The following is a 20,191-nucleotide window of genomic DNA, read 5'->3' on the forward strand; positions in this document are numbered from 1 at the left end:
GGGGAGGCGAGCTCCAAGCCCCAGCTTCTGTTCTGTTTCCCCAGCACTTGGAAGAGAAACAAAACAGGCCTAATGAAAAACACACACGGGAAATGCTGTATTATTCCATCATCCTCACCTACTGCGCTCTGGCACCCCTCGGTGATTAGGGAGGACTTTCCCCTCCGCGAGCAGCCAAGTCTGGGGTGGTATGAGGCTGCTACATTGCCATTTCCTGTCAATTTCCTCCTGCCCACGTCCCCCCCCCCACACACGACTGTCCCTCTCTCCCCAGCATCAGCACCGGCCACACTCGCCGCCACTAAGTTGTGGCAGCTTTGAAAGTTGAGAGCAGAGAGCCCTGGAAACTGGGGGGCATCAGCCACAATCAACCTCTAACCTGGACCGCTGAGAAGCAGGTCAGCACCACCGAGTGGATCCTGACCTCTGAGTGGGCTGAGCAGCAAAGCTCGCTGGGAAAACAGCGGGCTGCCTTGTTTGTTTTGGAGGGAAAGGGTGCTGAAGTCAGTCAGAATATTAATTCCCACTGTAATCTTCCCACGTGAGTTTTCTCTCGACTTTTCACCAGAAAGGGGACTCAGGATAGCAGACATTCCCCAAATCTCATTGGACTATTAGCCCCTTGAATAACTTCTTTCATTAAAAAAAAAAAGCTCTCCTGATTTCCCCTGTTTCTTACACCATACATAGTGAAACCTGCATATAATAGACAATGCGTTTATTCACACAGCAGTCAGTCGCCACTAAATAACCCAGGCATTGGTCAAACAGGTACGACTACCCAGGAAATTAGAACACTTGGCCGAAACCTAACAGGGCAAGCCTGTCTGTAGAAAGGCAACCCTGGCTGCTTTGCTTCTGCTGTTATGGCGTGAGAACCTGGAAACAGTGCTGTGTCTGCCACACAGATGCTAAATAAACAACGGGCAGATGTGCAGCGAACATCTGATTAACTGGAACTGGATACCACAGGACAGGTGGCTTAGCTGCCATCCTGGTTTGGTGGCCTTCACGGCAGACATTCTTTCTCTGCATCACTGGCATTGAACACGGGTCTCTGGAGTGATCTTGAGATTCCTACCAGACCGGTTGTCTTCTAGTATCTGAGGAGGAAGTGTTGTTGGGATGGATAGTAGAGGATTTTGGTTGATGGATGGTGTCTGCTCAGCCAGTGTTCGCTTGACAGACCAGTGAACGCATGTAATAGCAGGATAGGGACGGAGGAAGTGTATGTGGGAGCCGCACCGTGAAAAGGGATCTGTATGCCCCTCTGCCTATGTGCGTCCTTAATCCTGCCTCCGTTTCCTCAACAGTGGAGATGCAGACATGGTGTTATGGAACTCCTCTAATGGGAAAATAATTGAGGTGGGAAAAAATCCTCAAAAGGGTTTTGACATGAATGCAGCTGTCCCAGTGGATGACGTAAAAGCCGCATTTCTGTGTCTGGTGAAAATGTTTAAGAATCTAATCATCATTGCTTACTACAAAACCATGGCTATCTTGAAAATGATAGATGTATGCCTATGATGAGGATGAAGAACAACTTTTTAATATGAATTAACTTTGAAAAAGTGGAAATTCTGATAAAACAGACCTTACTCACGGGTGTGTGGTAAAGCACTCAACAGTGAGGATAGCTCAGAGGGACAAAGAGTGGCTAACCAACTTGTGGGATGTATGTACCTAGGTGACAGATCATTGCTGCCAAGAAACAAAGGTAAGAGGTAACCCTTACCTGGACTACTACAGGGGTTTCTGATCTCCACTACACATTCGAAACATGGAGAAACCTTTGAAAAGCAGACTAATTCATAGGCCACAGCCCAAAGCAACTAAATTAGAAGTCCCAGCGCTGAGACACACGCATAAACATAAACAATTTTAAAGACCTGGTGTGATTACGATGTGCAGTCAAGTCTGAGTCATTGTGATGTTTCTCAAATTTTCGCATCAGAATTACCCAGAGGCCTGTGAAACTCCAACTCCCTGGGCCCAGCCTACAGTTGATGATTCACTGGGCTTGGGATGGGGCCCAAACTGCATTCCTAACGAGGTTTCTGCTGCAGCAGCGGCAATTTTAGGAACACCATTCTGGAGTAGAGGCTTACTTAAAGATTTGGATGCTGTGAATCTGGAAGTAATTCCAGTAAAAGACCAAAGGGTTTATATTCTTGACTTCACGGTGGGAGCAGAGCCATAACTGCTTTGGTTTATTCCCCCATTCCTGGCTTGCTCTTTAGTTTCAAGGACACTGTGAAGCTACTGAGAGTGAGGTACCAAGTAGAGCAGGTGACACCGCACCAATGACATTGTCTCCTAGCCTCTGAAGTAGACCACGGAACACTGCAGTCTCAGAAGTGTTCCAACATAGACTAAAGCAGTCAGTTTTAGAAGATTTAGAAAATAGAAGGGAGGTTTTCAATTAAGCCAGAAAGCTTAAAAGTTTCAATTAAGTATAAAATCATGGAGCTGTGGCTGCTTTGTAGATGGAGGTCTGAACCCCACGTGTGAGACGTCAAAGACAAAATACTTTGGTGGTCATGTGTTAAAAACATGGTTTTAGAATATATACTTAAATACTTCTCATCAATTAAATCAAAATGTTTAGAAATAAAGAAAACTCGGTAACTAGCCAGTTAGCTGGATATTGATCTGAAATATTTGGAGTAAAGAAATATTTTTTTAATTTGAAAAGTTTTGAAGGTGACAGGGCTAGAGAGTTGGCTCAGTAGTTAAGAGCCATTGCTGGTCTTCCAAGAGGATCTAGGTTCCTTGTCCAAGACCCACATGGTAGCTCACATGTGTAATTCCAGTTCCAGGCAATCTGAAATTTTCTGCTGGCCTCCACAGGTCAGACACACACATGGTACACATACATCCATGCAGGCAGAACACTTAATCGCACATAAAACAATAAAACAAATAAGTCTAATTAAAAGAACAGTTTTGAAGAGGAATAAAAATGTGTATGCATCTAATTTGTGGTTTTTGGAAGTGAATTCATAAAATGCACCACACCCTGCATTCAGTGTGTATTGGGGGAGCATGTGTTTGTCCCCATGAAGGTCTCACTGCATGGCCCTGGCTAGCCTGAAACTTGCTAGAGAAACCAACCAGGTTGATCTCAAACTCGAGGCCAGCCTCTTGCCTCTGCCTGCCAAGTGGCATGGCGGATGTGAAACACTCCGCCAAGATCTTCATCCTTGTAAAGCCGTGAGACTTCATTTTAGTAAACTGATTCTGTTGCTTCTCATGATCAGATTGACCTAATAATTGCCAAATAGTGTCTGCGGTGGGTGGGACCTGACACACATGGAAAGGAAATGGGCCACCTGGATGAGACATAACGGGTAAATGGCCCTCTTTATCCCTGAAACATGCTAGACATCACAAGGTCAAAACAGCCTGTTGGTGTCAGATTTTTGCACGAACATACATTTCTTTCAAAAGACTTCTCCCCGGCCCCCGTAAAACTGTGGGAGATTTTTTTTTCCTTTTCTGGTATTTGAAGTAAGATAAAACCCAGCTGATTCCTTTCCTCGACTCTGCCCTTCCCCCTCCAAATGCTTAATAACCACAACCCTAAGATTTATGGTGAGTGAAAAAGAAAAATAAGTAAATTATCTGACTGAGGAGCCATTCTTCCTCTCTCTCTGGCCATACAGACTATTTTAAATGCTGCTGGCAGCAGTCTAATTAAAATAATTTCTGTCAGAAGTCAGTGAAATATGTGGCCTCAGCCCAGCTCAATGTTCTTGGGCAGGAATGACAAATCTCTGCTTAATTGGTACTTAATATGATGGTGCAGGGTTAGCAGTTCTCCGGGATAAAAGGAGATAAGAACAGAAAGTCCTTGCTTGGGGCAGGAAGCCCTGGAAGATGAACAGACCAAATGGTGCTTACCCCCGAGCTGTTCCTATCGAGGGCTGGTCTTTTGGCCATCATTTATGAAATAACAGACAATTAATGCACATTTTATGGCTAGCTCGAGTCCTAATTAAATACAACTATGTACCAAGAATTCTAAGGGCCCGACTTCCAGAGACCAAAATAAATACTGGCAGAATTCTGGTGGCCCGGGCAGTCGTAGCTCATCTCGTTATCCTATCTTAGGGATAAGCACCTTGGGGAAGGCACAGGCTGCTTCTGAGGTATAAGTCATTAGCTGAAAACTCATGGTGCATTTTATAATATTTGGGAAGGGGGAAGATGGATGGTCTTCCGCTTTCTGTTGGAAGTCACCCTGCCGCTCTTCCTGAGTACGGGGCTTCCTTCCTCTTGGGCTCCATAGCACAGGTCTTGTGTTTTACTCATTCTGTAAAACGCACCGTCTTTTGCTTTGTGTCCCCACTTGCTGTCATGCAGAAACACTTCTATGTGGTCTTGTGCGTATTCTTATGGATGTCTAGTATTCTATGGCTTGTAACGTTTGCCCAGTAGCCAATGGAGTGGAAATGGCGGCTAACGTGTAGCTGACAGGCCATGCGCTGTGCCACCAAGGATGTAAGAACTAACTGAAGCACACAGTCGCTCTGAGTTATGGGCTTTAAACATCTGCATTTTGTAAGTGAAGACATGTGTGCACAGAAAGGCTGTGTTAGTTCCTCTAAAACTGCACAGGGCGGTCATTAGAGTCGGGCTTTATTGCGAGGGTGATATGACAATAAGAGCTGTATTTTAATCCGCACTTTGTGCCAGCTCTTGATGCACTGCTTTGGCATAACCCAACAGTACTGTAGACGTGGGTCAGAAAAATATCTCTATAAATGTTCAAAACATAGTGACTCTAGGCTTTGTGGACCACAACATGTTCTCTGGGTTGTCACTGTCTTCTTTAGATGCCACCCTTAGTTCACAGTGATCCATGAGCTATTGTTTGCTGACCACTGTTCTCGGTTAAAATGATGTTGGATTTAGCCAGTGTGATGGTGGTGGCATTCAAGATGCTGAAACAGGTGGGATGGAGTTTGACCCTACATAAGGAGATTCTGCTCGGGAAATAGCATGCATCGAGCATGAATATGTAATAAGCAAATTGAGATAACTAATTTTTAAAGGTTTCTGACACTGAAGGAATGAAATAATTTATTTGATTGAATTATTATTCTTTAGCTTACACTGTTAGTATGAATGTATTACATATGCATTCTGTGTATTTGTACATATATAGTAACAATTAAACTAACTGGAAATATTTATTTTCATCAACATTTAAAATGTAAAGTAATTGTGATAAGAAGTTAACCAAAATGAATGCGTTTTTTGTAAATCTCAGAAAATTAATAGAAAGTCATCAGTTCCAGCTTACTCGTCAATGTATACCTTTTAATTGGTCACATAATGTTATGGGTGCTCTGTTCACAGTCTTTGGAGTCCAGTGAAGACTGGTCCCCAGCCTAGAAGCTCTGACAGTTCTCCAGTATTAGACTGTACTTCAGAATGAACAAGTCAGAAACCCTAAAGGGGGGGCTTATTAAAGTGGAGGAGCCACAACTTCAGGGAAATCTAATTCCAAACAGATCTCTTCTATTTAAAAAGATAATGCTTTAATACAAGTACATACATGTACTCGAAACAGGAGGGTTATATGTGAGCTGAAAATATCCCACACATGGTATCATCTTATTATCTTACCCATTTAGGCAAGTCACAAGAATCATAATGATCAAACTTTAGAGTTACATATGTATTTTTTGAACGGATATGAATAAATCTGTCATGCCTACCTTGTTACATGATGGAATATTTATTCGTCTGTCTGTCTGTCTGTCTATCTATCTATCTATCTATCTATCTATCTATCTATCTATCTATCTATCTATCTTTTATCTATCTATCTATCTTTTATCTATCATCTATCTATCTATCTATCTATCTATCTATCTATCTATCTATCTATCAATTATCTATCTATCTGTGTGTACATATAGTCATGTGTGTATGCACACGTGCAGGTAGGTACACTTGCATGTGTGTAGCGATCAAAGATTGACATTGGATGTCTTTCTCTGTTGTTCCTCAGTTTATGCTTCTGAGACATGGAGTTAAGATATGTTCTCTCAACAAACCTGGAGCTTTTCACTTCAGTTAGACCGACGGTCAGCAAGCCGCTGGGACCCTCTCCTCTCTGTCTCCTTGGCAATGGGATTACAGGTGAGCAAGATCACACCTGGCTTTTATGTAGATGCTGAGCATCCAAACTCAGGTCCTCAGACTTACACGGGAAGCACCCTGCTGCCTGAGCCATCTTCCCAGCCCTTTAATGCTGTATTTATTTTGCTACATCACTGCAGATGTTTGCAGGTTAATTTTTTTCTACACACAACATTCCTAATAGATTAAGAGACTTAGATCTTAAATATCTGAATTTCCCTTTTTAAGGTTTATTTTATTCTATATATGTGTGTGCATATACATGTCTTCATGTAGGTACACACGTGAGATGGGTGTCTGAGGAGGTAGAAGGAGTCAGAACCTTGGGAGCTGGAGTTACAGGCATCTGTGAGCCAGTGGGTTTTAAGATCTGAATTCTGGTCCTCAAGAGCAACAGGAACCCTTAAGTGATGGCTCATCTTGAGTGGTTCTCTCTACTTAAGTTATTCCTTATTCTTCATCAGGCTAAGTGCACGCTAACGTAGGAGCTACATCTTTCTTCAGTCATTTGCAAGGGGGCTTTACACATTCATGCATGACTTTGTATGGTGACAAACAACACCAGGTACAAAGATTGATTGGAACTCTAAGGCAAAAACAGCCTGGATATTTGCGCAGAATAATCCTTTAAACAGCAAAGCCCAGGTCCCCAAGCTCACATGTGGCTCGAAGTGTTTATTAAACATCATAAATACATCAGATTTGCCCATGAGCTCACAGGTAGACACACATACATAGGAGGTCACCGCTCCTTAGGAAACCACCCATGTTCTCTTTCCTTGGCTCTAGTAAGCGACACATATGGACCCTGTCAGTAGCACTCACGGAGAGAGATAAAAATCCCGTAACAGCTAACTCCAGGTTCTCTCCTGTGGCTCCTTCCTTTGATTTCCAAGATATCAAATGACTACTGACCAGATCCTGGAATTGCCAACCTCACCCCACCGTACTTTTAAAAGAAAAAGAAAGAAATGGCCCGTTTCAAACCTCTTATCTAGTACACGCTCAACCAACCTATCTTACATTTTTCTGCATTGTAGTTTTCTTTAAAGAAAGAGGGGTAAAAAAAATCCAAGAAATACACATGGTAGTTGTGTGTGGAATTTTTTTTGGAAAAATCAATTTATGGTCATGTTCCATAACTGTCTGTCATTGTTAATACATAGAATTAAGTATCTGTGGCATCGTGGCCATAAGCCATAGTCCCAGACACAGAAACTCTTTCCTGAAAACGTTTAAGGACATGACGCAGGAACTGATTTCTCCAGCCCTGGCTTGAATTCAGCTCAAAACATTTTCCCCCTTCCTTTTTGTTCTTCTGCGATGTGCAAATACAAGGCAGATGTCTTCATCTCCCTGGAATGCTTTTAACCTTAATGAAGGCTTGTAATAAATCAGCTCTTTCCGACCTGCTTTCTGTCATCAACACATACATGCTTTTTAGAGATATTAGTCTCCTCCGAGATTATTATAAATAATTAGGGCAAGCTAGAACTTATTAGTATTTTAATGGACACACAGTTGCTGTTGGTTAACTATCTTTGATATGTAGAAAGTTGTCTAGATGTCTAGGAACCATACTTACTGAATTAGACTTTTTTTTTTTAAAAAAGGAATAAAAATTGGCTATGTTGGAATATGTACATGTACAGATGTACAGATACACAGACAGACAGACAGACACACATACATAAGATGTTAAAGTAAAATTAGACTGTCCTGGAAGTTACACGCACATATTGTATCAACTCAAAGTCAACTGTAAATTTAAGAACACTCTTGATTTTAAGTTTTTCTTGATTAATGTTTGAAATTAAAATTACCTTTCCAAGGCTGACACACCTCAATATGTCATATTTTAAGATTTTCCTTTGCTCAGGGTTCCCAGATGCCACTTTCTTCAATAAACAAAATTCAGGACTCAGAACTTCCCTCATTAATACAGAGAAGAAAAATAACCCGCAAAACTGCAGCCCAAGAGAAAGAGAGAGAGAGGAGGGTGGAATAAATAACCTCATAAAATGTGACATCTTGGTGACCTATTTTACATGGATGAAATCAGGGGAGAGCAAAACAAGTCACAGCTTCCCGCCGTCATGCGAATTGAGATGCAGCGAGGATCAGGGCTAAAATCCTCAGCTAATGTCTGAGTCCAAAGACGTGAGGGATTTAGACGAGCTCCGTGGAATAGTAAGCTCAGATAAATTTTTCTAATGGTGACATCCATAAGAAGATTTTACAAGGCAGACTAACTACCTATCTTGATTCCCAAATGTTTAAAAAGCTGTTCTGACTTCCAATGAATCAAACCTACTCACTCACCTTTCAAGAGGTCATAAAGTTTCATGCATGAGAGACTGGTTCAGAAATTACGAGACTTAGGCTATGGGCTTCTTTCTCGGGAGAAGGAAAAGGGAGCCACCCCAACTCTGGAATCCTCCTGCCGCTTGACCTTGCTGGCAGCTGGGCTACATGGTTGTAAAAGTTGAGTGTGTGTGTACAAGTGTAATACTCATTATTCCTTCACACACATGTTGCAGCATAGCATGTGTGTGTGTGTGTGTGTGCGCGCGCACGTGTGTGTATGAGTCTATGGGGCAAGAGAGACTCAAGACTCAATTCTTTGCATGAGTTCTGCCACTGGCTAACATTAAGAAAATTACTTACCTAGCCAAGCCTCCGTTTTGCCAATCAGAACAAGGCACAGAAAGCACTGTAAGGACGTCTGTGAAATCGCCAGGGAACAGCTCAGGGAGGCAGAGCTTTCCCCGCAGGCTGTCCTGGAGATTCAGGGTGATGCTGGTTCTGATTCTTATTGATCTGTCTGAATTTGGCATTCCCAGCTTGCCCTTCCCCTCTTCAATGCCTCCCAACATAGCATTCCTTTTTCTGGTTATAACTCTGGGCAGAAACGGATATGGTAGGTCTCAAAACTGATCTAGTGTTAACCCTCCGCATGTAGTTTGAGGAGAAGCCCAGAGAAAAGCCCGATGTCCAGCCAAGAGTCACAATTCTAATCTAGGTCTTTAAGCCACTTAACAAGCTTGTCTCTCCCTCCAATTGGCTCACTCATTTGTTTCAGACATTGGTTGAACACCAGTTACACGCTGGGCTCAGGACTTCTAGTCTCACTCTCTGAAAATAGAATGTAGGGAATAAGAAAGCTTGCGGAAGAGCTAGACTTTATCCTAAACCAGCATACATTTAAAAACAGGCACCCAGACCGCAATGCCCAAAAACAAGAACCCCAGGCGAGAAGTTAGGTGCCTTCCTGTGGCATCTTACAGAAGCTTCTGGAGGGTCAGGGCCCAGCTAAACATCACGTCAGTCAAAAACCCGAAGTCAGTGGTGTTCTGAAAGTCATCAAGTACAAATTCCTCATCTGAAATCTTTCTGGAAAAATCTAAGTCAAGCTAGTGCCCGAATTGGGAAAAATTAAGTTTAGTGGGGGCAAGGCTGTCTAAGCTGACTTTAAAAAAAAAAAATAAAGAAAGACTTAAAAAACAAATGCAAGCCTCTCACTTTGACAGTCAGCAAGGGCCAGATGCATCCTTGAGGATATGGTCTTCCGAAGTGAAATAACGTTCAAGAGAAACTGCTGGCCAGCAGAGGCAGCTACATGGAGGCTCATCTGGACCAAACACAGCCGGGCTATATGGGACCCAAGGCTGAAAGGTTTGGGTGCCTGTACAGAAGATCATTGGCAAACAAGCTAAGTTTGAATGGCCAGAGGTTCAATTGTAAAAACAAAAGCAAAAACAAAACCCTATGGCATAGCTCTTAGTTTTAAAATACATATGAAAATCAATAAAGATAGTGTCCGGGACTGAGCTAACGCATCTAATACTGGCGTTATCATGTTATCGTGATTGCTACCACTCTGGCTAAAGCAGACTCCCCTTAAGTGACTTAAAAGAGACTTAAGGTAGAGAGAAGTCAGTTAAGGAGCAAGGTGACTCTAGGTGAAGAAGGTGCTCCTATCCCCGGAACTTCGAGGAGCGCCCCAGCGAAATCTTCCTGCTGCGAGAACGTCACCACGGAGTCACGTGATTCTTGTTCTTGGCCCACAACTCTAGCCATTCAAGGCTGGGTAGGAAACGCGTGGGACTGGCAGCAGCCAGCAAGGTCAAATGAAAGAAGCGCCACATAGACACATTAGCAAAGCTTGTTATGGGATCTGAAAGAGTCGCATTCGTTTCCTCGTGTGCAATAGACTGGTTATAAATTGTAGCATTTGTGCAAAGACTGTGCTTAGAATCCACTCCCAGAGAGCACACTGGTTTCTTTCACAGCAAGAGAGAGCAATAGATGGAAAGTCTTCCTTTTGCACATTTACACTCAGTCTACAGATTGACCGGCTTCCGGTTGTCCCTATAAGTAACGCTTGGGCAGTCCCGGTCTACACGTCCCTCCGAGGAAGCTCACTGTATCAGCTACCTGGAAGAAGAGAGGCGCTACCACGTTTGTGTGCAAGTTCTGAAATGTGATTTTGTCTGACTGTTCTGCAGTGATGGTGCTAGCTCTATGAGCAGAGCTCTGTTTCCTTCCCGGCGGTCAATGATGCAAAGCTTCAGTTGGTCCCGTCCCCCGACATTGCATAATTTAAATGGCTTGCTCACAGTGAAAACGGTATTCCTGTTCTGTGTGACTCTGCAGGACGATTGCACAGAGTTAATGCCTTCTGGCCTGCGAGCTGCTGCATAGGCACACCTCAAAGATGGAGGGCTAGAGCCATAAAATAACACACTTTTATCCAGAAGATGCCTCTAATTTGAATAAATACAATTTTGTGCATTTTCCTATATTTGAAATAGTTACCCATAGAGGTCACCTTTCCCTACATGATATTCTTGGTTGGGCAGGGGGAGGTGTAGTGGTGTTGGGGGAAATTGGGGACATTGTGGGGAGAGTGAGGGATGTGTCAGGGAAACGAACTATTCTAGGCATTTTCTGGAAAAAAAAAAGGTTGGGATTTTCTTTTTATTTTAAATTATCCATTGAGAACAGAGGGTAGATCTTGCCTTTCTTTTTTTAAAAATTTTTATTCATTTTATATGCCAACCACAGTTCCCTTTCCTACCCCTTCTCCTGCTCCCCACCCCCTACCTACCCCCATCCACTCTTCCTAAAGGGTAAGGCCTCCCAAGGGGAGTCAAACATGCTTAGCCCATCCAGTTGAGGCAGGACCAAGGCCCTCCCTGCCTGCCTCAAGGCTGAACAAGGTATCCCACCATAGGGAGTAGGCTCCAAGAAGCCAGATCATGTATCAGAGATAGATCCTGGTCCCACTGGTCCCACTTTAGACAGAGCAGGGAAGCCCCAGCAGCCAAAGAATGTTCTCAGAAACAACCCCACTATCTGGTTCCTTTGCTGTTTCCTTCCTGTCCCACACCACAAAGCGGGGCTCCCAAAGCGAGCGAGCTAGGAAACAGCTGGTAGTAAGGCTTAGCGCTTCTCCCTGCTGCAAGGAAAGCACCGTGTCTGCGGCAGTCGGCTTTAGGAGGGCGTTCTTCCTCTGCCCCTGTGTTCCCCGCCATTTCCCTCTCCTCTCTGCCAGCCTTAGCCATGTGCACTAGAACAAAACGTAAAGATGAATAGCAAGGGCGCTGTCTCAGCTCATCGATTGTCTAACTGTGCAAGCAGCCAAGGAAGGGCCCTGCTTTCCTGGTAGGGAAGAATAGAACAACAACCTCAAAAGAAAGACCAGAGATGCCACGTCCTTTGAAGCTAAACTGATTTCTTTCTGGAGAAGCAATTGACCATCCATTTTCCAAGCCTTTAGTGTCAAGTGTCAACATATTCCCTGGTAGGAATTTACCCTAAAAAAATCATAAACATGTACCAACGTTTAGCTATAAAAATGCTTATTGCAGCATTATTTGAAAATTAAAATACTTCAATTTTCAGAACAAGCAGTAAAGTATATAGTCATACAAAGAATACTAAATAGCCATTAAAAGCAAGGCTTTTGATATTTGATAATATTGCACAGTCCTGTGACATACGGATGGAAACAATGGATTACATTTAAAAGTGTGCGTTTAGAGTTGGCAAGATCGCTCAGCAAGCAGAGGTTCGCACTGCTAAACTGCAACACCTAACTCTTATCCCTGTGGCCCACATAGAAGAAAGAGAAAACTGACTCCCACAATTTTTCCTCTGATCTCTATTCATGCTGTGACACACATGTGAGCGTGTGCATGCACACACACAAAGTGTACTAAAATCTTAACTGTGTGTAAAATAAATATTGAAAAGATATATACTAAAATGTTAATTGTATTTATTCCTGTATTGTTACATTTAAAGTTATTCCTGTATTTCTAGATGCTCCACAATAAACATGAATTACTCTAATTAAAAGAATCTACATATTGGAAAAGTAGAAAAACGGGAAGAACCCTGAAAGAAGAGCAACGGTCTCTACCAGCTGACCGAGTGATGCGTAGTTCAGAGGTGCTATACCGCCACATTTTACCGAGTGATGCGTAGTTCAGAGATGCTAATACCGCCACATTTTAACCAGCTGACCGAGTGATGCGTAGTTCAGAGATGCTATACCGCCACATTTTAACCAGCTGACTGAGTGATGCGTAGTTCAGAGGTGCTATACCGCCACATTTTACCGAGTGATGCGTAGTTCAGAGGTGCTATACCACCACATTTTAACCAGCTGACCGAGTGATGCGTAGTTCAGAGATGCTAATACCGCCACATTTTAACTATGCTCTAAAATGAAGCATGACTCCTGCAGAAGTGTTCAGTTGTTTCCTTAGGAAAACTTCCTTCACCTTGGCAGCGTGCAATGTATCCTGTTATGTGTTTTGCTTTTATTCTTTTCTTCCCCCAAACAAAGCTCAGATTTATAACATGGCCGCTGCTTTTAATGCAGTACTTGCACCCTATTCGGAGAGCGCGGTGAAATTCCAGCTTTCTCCATTTCACATTGTGCCTTTAGCAACAAGCAGTCTGGGAGACATAAAACCGAGGTATTTTCTAAGGGCAAGTAACAGACACTTGTACTAAATATGAAATACCAGCGGCACCCCAAGCCAGAAGGGCATTTACTAAAAGGTTGTCAGTAAGCACCAGGTAATTCTAAGGTACTCAAACAGGGCGACTTTTGAAGTTGGATATGCGCACCTTAAGTCAGAGAGATCTTTACAAAGGACCACGAGCCATCTTCCAAAAGGCCCCGCAAAACATCCTTCTGGAAGAGATGTGAATTTGACCTTTGAATAAACAGCATGAAATAAAAAAGTGTGATACAGAGTCGCCTTTTCTCTTGCCGAAGCCCGGGAGGTAGATTGTAAAGAAAGTGGGGAAAGGTACGGGCTGTGGCCTTCTGCTTCAGCACTGACTCCAGGAGCCTGGGAAAGCTTTGCCATCTCTTTGTGCCTCAGTTTCCTCATCCGCTGAAACGAGAGTAAACTCATCACTGAAAAAATCCACTAGCCTCTCCGAGTTAAAACGACAACAAATTATTGCCGCTATCTTTTCACGTTTGATAAAAGAGAAACGGTCTGCAGATTTTACCCTTTTATTATTTTAAAATTACTTTATTTTCAGTTTTTCCTGAAAGCTACTTATCTTGCTATGAATTTCAAGCAAGGAAAGAAATCCTCTGGAACTTCTGTTCATGATATAGAGGTGAACTAAAAAACTTACTTCATACTCATAAATATGGAACACACTGATTTGCAGCACAACCCAAGGCTTCCACTCATAACTGCAACAGGAGACTTCTCGGTCTCCCTTGCTCCAGACTACACGCCTGCATGTCCTCCAGCCCAAAAGGCACCCGTGATACCGGAATGGCCAACTGCCTCCCCGAGGTGGGAGAATGGACGCAGACATGGTAGAGGTTTGAAAACTGCCCAATAACACACAGACGTGTGGTCTCTCATTGTGTTAGCTCAGTCTATTAGCGAAGACTCCTGTTTTCTCTTAATTTAACTGTGTTTGTTGGGATGATCCCACTGTTAACCATTCTGAAAAGAATGTCTTAGTAACCAAGAAATTCCACTTAATCTTGGTCACTAACACCTTCCCAATACCTCATCAAATCCCCCTGACCTTCAAGGAATAACTGCCTCTCTAGGACTCTGTGGTTCCTGCTTCTCTGAGCACATGGTTGGCTGCTGCTGGTTTTGGTGTAAGATTGAGCTACCCCTGTTAACCAGCCTTGACTGGAGCCAAAAAGCTGTGAGTTGTAGATTGTACCCATTACTCATATTTGAACACGTAAGTGTGCTATGACCCTTAGATTCCAATACTATCATAAGTATTTATTGAAACAGCAAATTTGACAAAGATAACAACAAGCAATTTGTATTTTTGAACATGAAAAATGTATAAGACAGTCTACCGGGTTTGCTGGCTTGCTTTCTATCACTGAGAGCTGTCTTCTTTTCGGAAGAGGTAACTTCAACCGAGATGATAACTCTATCAGACTGGCCTGTAAGCAAGCCTATTTTCTTGATTAGTGACGTTGGAGGGCCCAGCCCACTGTGGGCAGTACTACCCCTCAGCAAGGGATCTTGGGCTATATAAAAAAGCTGCTGGGTGGTGGTGGCGCACACCTTTAAACCCAGCACTCTGGAGGCAGAGGCAGGCAGATCTTCATGAGTTCAAGGCCAGCCTGGGTTACAGAACAAGTTCCAGGACAGGCAGGGCTACACAGAGAAACTCTGTCTCAAGAAACAAAACAATAGCAGCAACAACTAAGCAAGCTGAAGGAGGCATTAGGAGCAGACAGTAAGCAACACTCGTCCACGGTCTCTGCTTCTGTTCTGTAAGACAAACAAACCCTTTCCTCTTCAGGTCACTTTCTCCATGGTGTTTTATTTTTTTTTTTTGTTTGTTTTCACAGCAATAGGAAGCACATTAGAACATAAAAAACAAAACTGATCTCTGTAAAATATCCATGGGCTCCCTACTCATTAACTACTAGTCCGAACACCACAAGCACTTGTCATGAAGGTAAATTAAAATCACTACAGTTTTATTTGTTGAAAAGCATGCTTCCTGGAAAGATGACTCCATTGGTATAGTTCCTGCCAGACCAGCATGCAGACCTGAGTTTGGGTACCTGGTATCCACGTCAGGTGTGGTGGCATGCCTCTGTAACCCCAGGGCTGGGTGAGGGTTGGGACAGAGACAGGCACATCCCTGGCCAATCAGTGAGTTATAGGCTCAGTGAGGAACTTTGTCTCAAAATGTAAGGTGGAGAGCAATTGAGGGAGGTACCTGATATCCACTTCTGGCCTGCATAGCATAGCATAACATCTCTCTGTCTCTCTGTCTCTCTCTCTGTCTCTCTCTCTCTCTCTCACACACACACACACACATACACTGCTCTCAGTACACACTTTGTTAAGAAAACTTCATTGTAAAGGCTCTAGAGAGAAAAGATAGCTTATTATAACATATAATTATCAAATGTTTGGGCTATATTTTGAGGATAAGACAGCGGTATGGGTTGAGTCTGAAATCTCTCTCACAGGCTTTTGTCTTCTTGCTTTGCCCCCAGCTTGTGGCTCTTTGTTGAAGGCTGTGGAGCCTTTAGAAGGTTGAGCCTGGCTGGTGGGAGCCGGTCACCCAGGACAGACCTTGCAAGGTTGTATCTTGGCTTGTATACCATGCTCTCTGGCTCACCAGAGCATCCTTTAGATGCTTACAGCCCCAGAGGCAACCACTTTACCATGCTTTCCTTGCTGTTATGGCCCGGAATCCCTCTAAAAATGCGGGTAAAAGAAATAATAATCCCTTCTTAGCTTAAGTTTCCTTCCAGATATCTTGCCATGGTGACAAGAAAAGTTGCACAGGTGTGACATATCAAAACTGCTACAAATCAATAGTACTAAAATTAGCCCCACTGTGGCCACAAGTATGACATGAATCTACTACCATTTTCCAAAACTTTATGGTTTTGCAACTGAGGCGAAAGGAGCAGTGGGTCAAAGTTGAAGAGGCTCACAGTGAAAGAAGACCACAGAATTAAATTCCACTGGGACGAGGGTACTGGTGTCCGGTGGTTTGCTGAGCCCCAGAGTGGTACATGGTTGACAGGCGTGTTTAATGGCTAGAGGAATGATGAAAACCTAGCACTTAAGACCAGAAAATTAAACGTGCTGTTATAGTGTGACCTAGCAATCCCACCTGGGGGCGTATATCCAAAGTAAGTGAAACCAGGGTGTCAAGGAGCTCTTTGATACTCATACATTGTGTATCAGAGACTCACAGTAGTCAAGATATAGGCTAAACCTACCAAGAGGCAGAATGATGACTCAGTAGTTATCCTTAAAATAGTGAAACCTAGCCCTAGTGACAGTGTGGAGGGGCCTGGAGGACACTCCGCTAAGTGGAATGAGCCAGGCATAGGAGAGCAAATGCTGCATGATGTCACACACAGCGCGTCATAAAACGTCAGGTATGCAAGGAAATAGTAAAGCTGTGGTTACAAGGTCTTGGGGCAGGGGATGAACTGGGGAGATCTTGCCAAAGAACACAAAATTTCAGGCAGATTGAAGAAGTAACTCCAAGAGTTCCATTGTGGACTGTGAAGATTGTAATGGCCAACACACGGTACACCTGCGAACCGCTGAGAAGGCAAACTAAAGCGCTCACAAAAGGTAAATGTGAAAAGTGATATTTATGTGGCTTATCTTGATCTGGCCATTCAAACCTCAAGTTCTAGACCATACGAATTCTTGTCCCTAAACAGTTGAAAAACAAGACAACGCCAGAAATACTCTGTATATTCAAGCTGTGTAGCTATGTGTATGTGAGCGTCTTATTTTAACAACTGAAGACAGACACTGGTTCCCTGGAAAAGTAAGCAGGGTTAGCAGAACTCCTTACAGAGTGGCATCAGCTACAAGGGGTGGGAACTATGCATTCCTTAGCTTTGCTCCATTCATTGTAGGATATGCTGGCTACTAGCTAGAGATTACACAAAAATTCAAATGCTTTAGGTAAACAATGTTTTATGTAAGCAGGGAAAAATTGTTTAAATAAAATTTAAAAATTAGATGGAGACCTTAAAAAAGTTAAAGCTTCAGTGTAAATATAGACTATTCCATACATATCTGTGTGTGTATATATGTGAGTGTAAACAGTCTATATTATAATACATTATCTATAAAATATTTAACAGTAACTGCAAATCTTATCATTTTTGAAGGTTCTGTTGCTCTTTGTACTGAAGAAGACTACAACTGTGAGCAAGAGTTGGAGATGCCAACTCTTTGTATCTTCTTTCTGGTCTGGGTCCTTATTTGTTACATAAATCAGAAGCAGGGCTGTGGTCTTGACAGTAACCTGTCTGCACTCAGGCAGAACTGAAGGGAAATGCCAAACACTTAATTTGGATGCCAGTAAAAGTCACAACTCTACTCCAGGCAAGACTTTTGGAGGTGAGTATATAATGGTCCAGCTGTATAAAATATTTTTGTATGATTTTATGGATTATTCCCTCTAAGACGGTCTGATGAAATACAGATATGAAAATGTCATACTAAACTTGATGGCTTTGAATGCTAACTAAAAATGTTTGTAGGAAGGAAAGGAAGCAGCTCAGCAGCCATTGCTCGGATCAGTGCTTGATATTTTGAAGCCATCTGTCCTTCTAATCCCTTTGTTGAGGTGGTTTTTCAGTATTTGCTGCATGCCCTTCGTGGTGCTCGGTCCTGTTAAAGACGCAAAGCAAATGCCTCCTGTGGTTTCTGCCTTCTGAAGACTTAGATCAGATGAAATAACTGAAGTCCATGTTAAGAGCAAAAGGATTATGTGTTAAAATGTGCTCTGTGACCTACAGCCACATGGAGGGAGATCAGGAAGGCGAGGGAGATGCAGGAAACAGAAGTTTGTGATGGGGCATGTCGGAGCCCAGAGGGCACTGACAGCAGCTACCATGGAGCGAAGAGGGTAGGCGTTTGGTTCAGTGAGCTGTATATGCAAACCCACAAAACAGGATGATGTTTTTTTTTTTTTTTTTCAAAAATCCCCAGGTGCTGTATTGACTGACTACTTATTAGGGCCTGGCTGACCTGACCTCTACCACCTAATTTAAAATGGGAACTGGGTTGTATCATTTTCACCATTTTCTTTTTAATTTTTATTTTTAAAAAAGACTTGTGTGTTTATTTTCTTGTGAGTGTGGGTGGGTATATGTGCATAGGTGTATGTGGTGGGGGAGCTGGCATGTAGGCCCGAGGAAAGCACCAAGTACTCTCCTCTAGATCCACCTATTCCTCTGAGGCAGAGTCTCTCCCTGAACCTGGGCCTAGTGTTTTCTCAGCTAGTCCAGAAGTCAGCGAGCCTCACCAAACCTCCTGTGTCTGCCCTCCTTGAAGCTGGGGTTATAGGTGTGCACAAGTTGCTTGGCTTGTTACAAGGGTGCTGGGATCTGGGTGCATAGCTATGCACTCTTAGCTGCTAAGCCATCTCTCCAGGACTCGGCCCTCCCCACTTTGTACCTGATAACTAAAGGTTTGAGTGCAAGAAACTTATACACCCAGCTAGTGAATCAGAAAGCATGGATGCCAGCATGCAGGTCCCAAGCCACATCTTGTGGGGTTCTAAATTGTTATCACTGGGTAGAGGAGACAGACAGGTTTGGCCACAGTGACCCAAAGGCTTCTCTATTCTCAAACTACCTAAGGATTAGAAATGAAGTTCCTTGTCTAGGACCTTCCCTGTGTCCCAAAGACAGTCTTTAACTGAATTCTCCGTACTGAAATGCACTGTGCTCACAAATGACGCGCCAACCATATCTCTTGGATCCTAGAGACCTCCATTACCGTAGAGTTTAAGAAAGGCATCAGCCAGACTAGCCAAGCCCAGGCAAGGCACTTAACCTTCTCCGCTCTCTGTTTCCTCGACTCAAATGGGGAGGAAAGACTTGGTGATCTCTAGGGTCCATTTTGAAATTCAGCAAGCATTTTATAAATGTCAGTAGCAATTTCAGACAAACCAGAATCGCAGAAATGGTCTAATGGGTAGCAGATGTCACGTGGACATTCAGTCATAACGGTTCTTGGAAACCTGAGTTTCTTAGCTTCATTAGTGACACAGGAAGGCAGGCTCCCCTGTGGAGATTTCTTTTTAACAATCCGTACCTCTCTAGCCTAAGTAAAATGCAGAAAAGACTAAGTTGTATTGTCTGAAAAGTGGGAAACTTACATCTTACATCCATTTTGGTCATAAAACACAGTAGCTTTCTGCTTTAATTATTCTTAAGATTCAAGAGGATAAAATATATTTTACTGGAGAAAGGTTTAGGCCAGCAATCTCATTAAGTAATTGATTTCTTGCTTAGACAGGAGTTGAAGCAACTGAAATGTCTATTTCCTGGCTCTTTGTGTTTGAACAACACCATTTCACCATTTCCTGAGTAGAAACTTGCAAATGAAGCACTTCCTAATTTGAGAGGAACATTCTGGAAACCTTTGGAGAGCCTTGGTGAATTCCTAAGAATATTGGATCTAATGATTTTAGTTTCCTTTGCCCCGACATTTTCGTGTCCTGTGATAAATGTGAGAGGAGGTAAAAGATTCACATTTTTTTTCATTTATCCATTTGCATTTACACCTCACATTTAAGACAATCTATCTGATGTCTGTTCAAGCTCACTCTTGTGAAATGAGCTTTTTCTCCATGTGTGTGCTTTTTAAAACTTTTATTTATTGAGCTATAATTTACAAATAGTAAAATGCACAAATCTTAAGTGTACAGCCCAATGAATTTTTTACATATGTATATACCATGTTAACCATGGCCCAGATTAGGATATAAAACATTTTCATCGCTCAGAGCTCCCTTGTGTGCCTTCCTAGTCAATAATCCTCAGCCCCATGGAAGTAGCTAAGCATTCTGGTTTGTTTTCATGGATTAATTTCACCTGCCCTTGAAATTCATGAGCATGGATTCCCCCACTATGGATTCCTTTGTGTCTGGCTTTTCAAGTAATGCCACTACTTCAGACTCATCTGTGTTATATTGGCGTCAATAGTTCAGATGCTTCTTACTGTTGAAT

This window comes from Microtus pennsylvanicus, chromosome 9 (genome assembly GCF_037038515.1).
Source record: "Microtus pennsylvanicus isolate mMicPen1 chromosome 9, mMicPen1.hap1, whole genome shotgun sequence".
In the NCBI taxonomy this organism is placed as follows: domain Eukaryota; kingdom Metazoa; phylum Chordata; class Mammalia; order Rodentia; family Cricetidae; genus Microtus; species Microtus pennsylvanicus.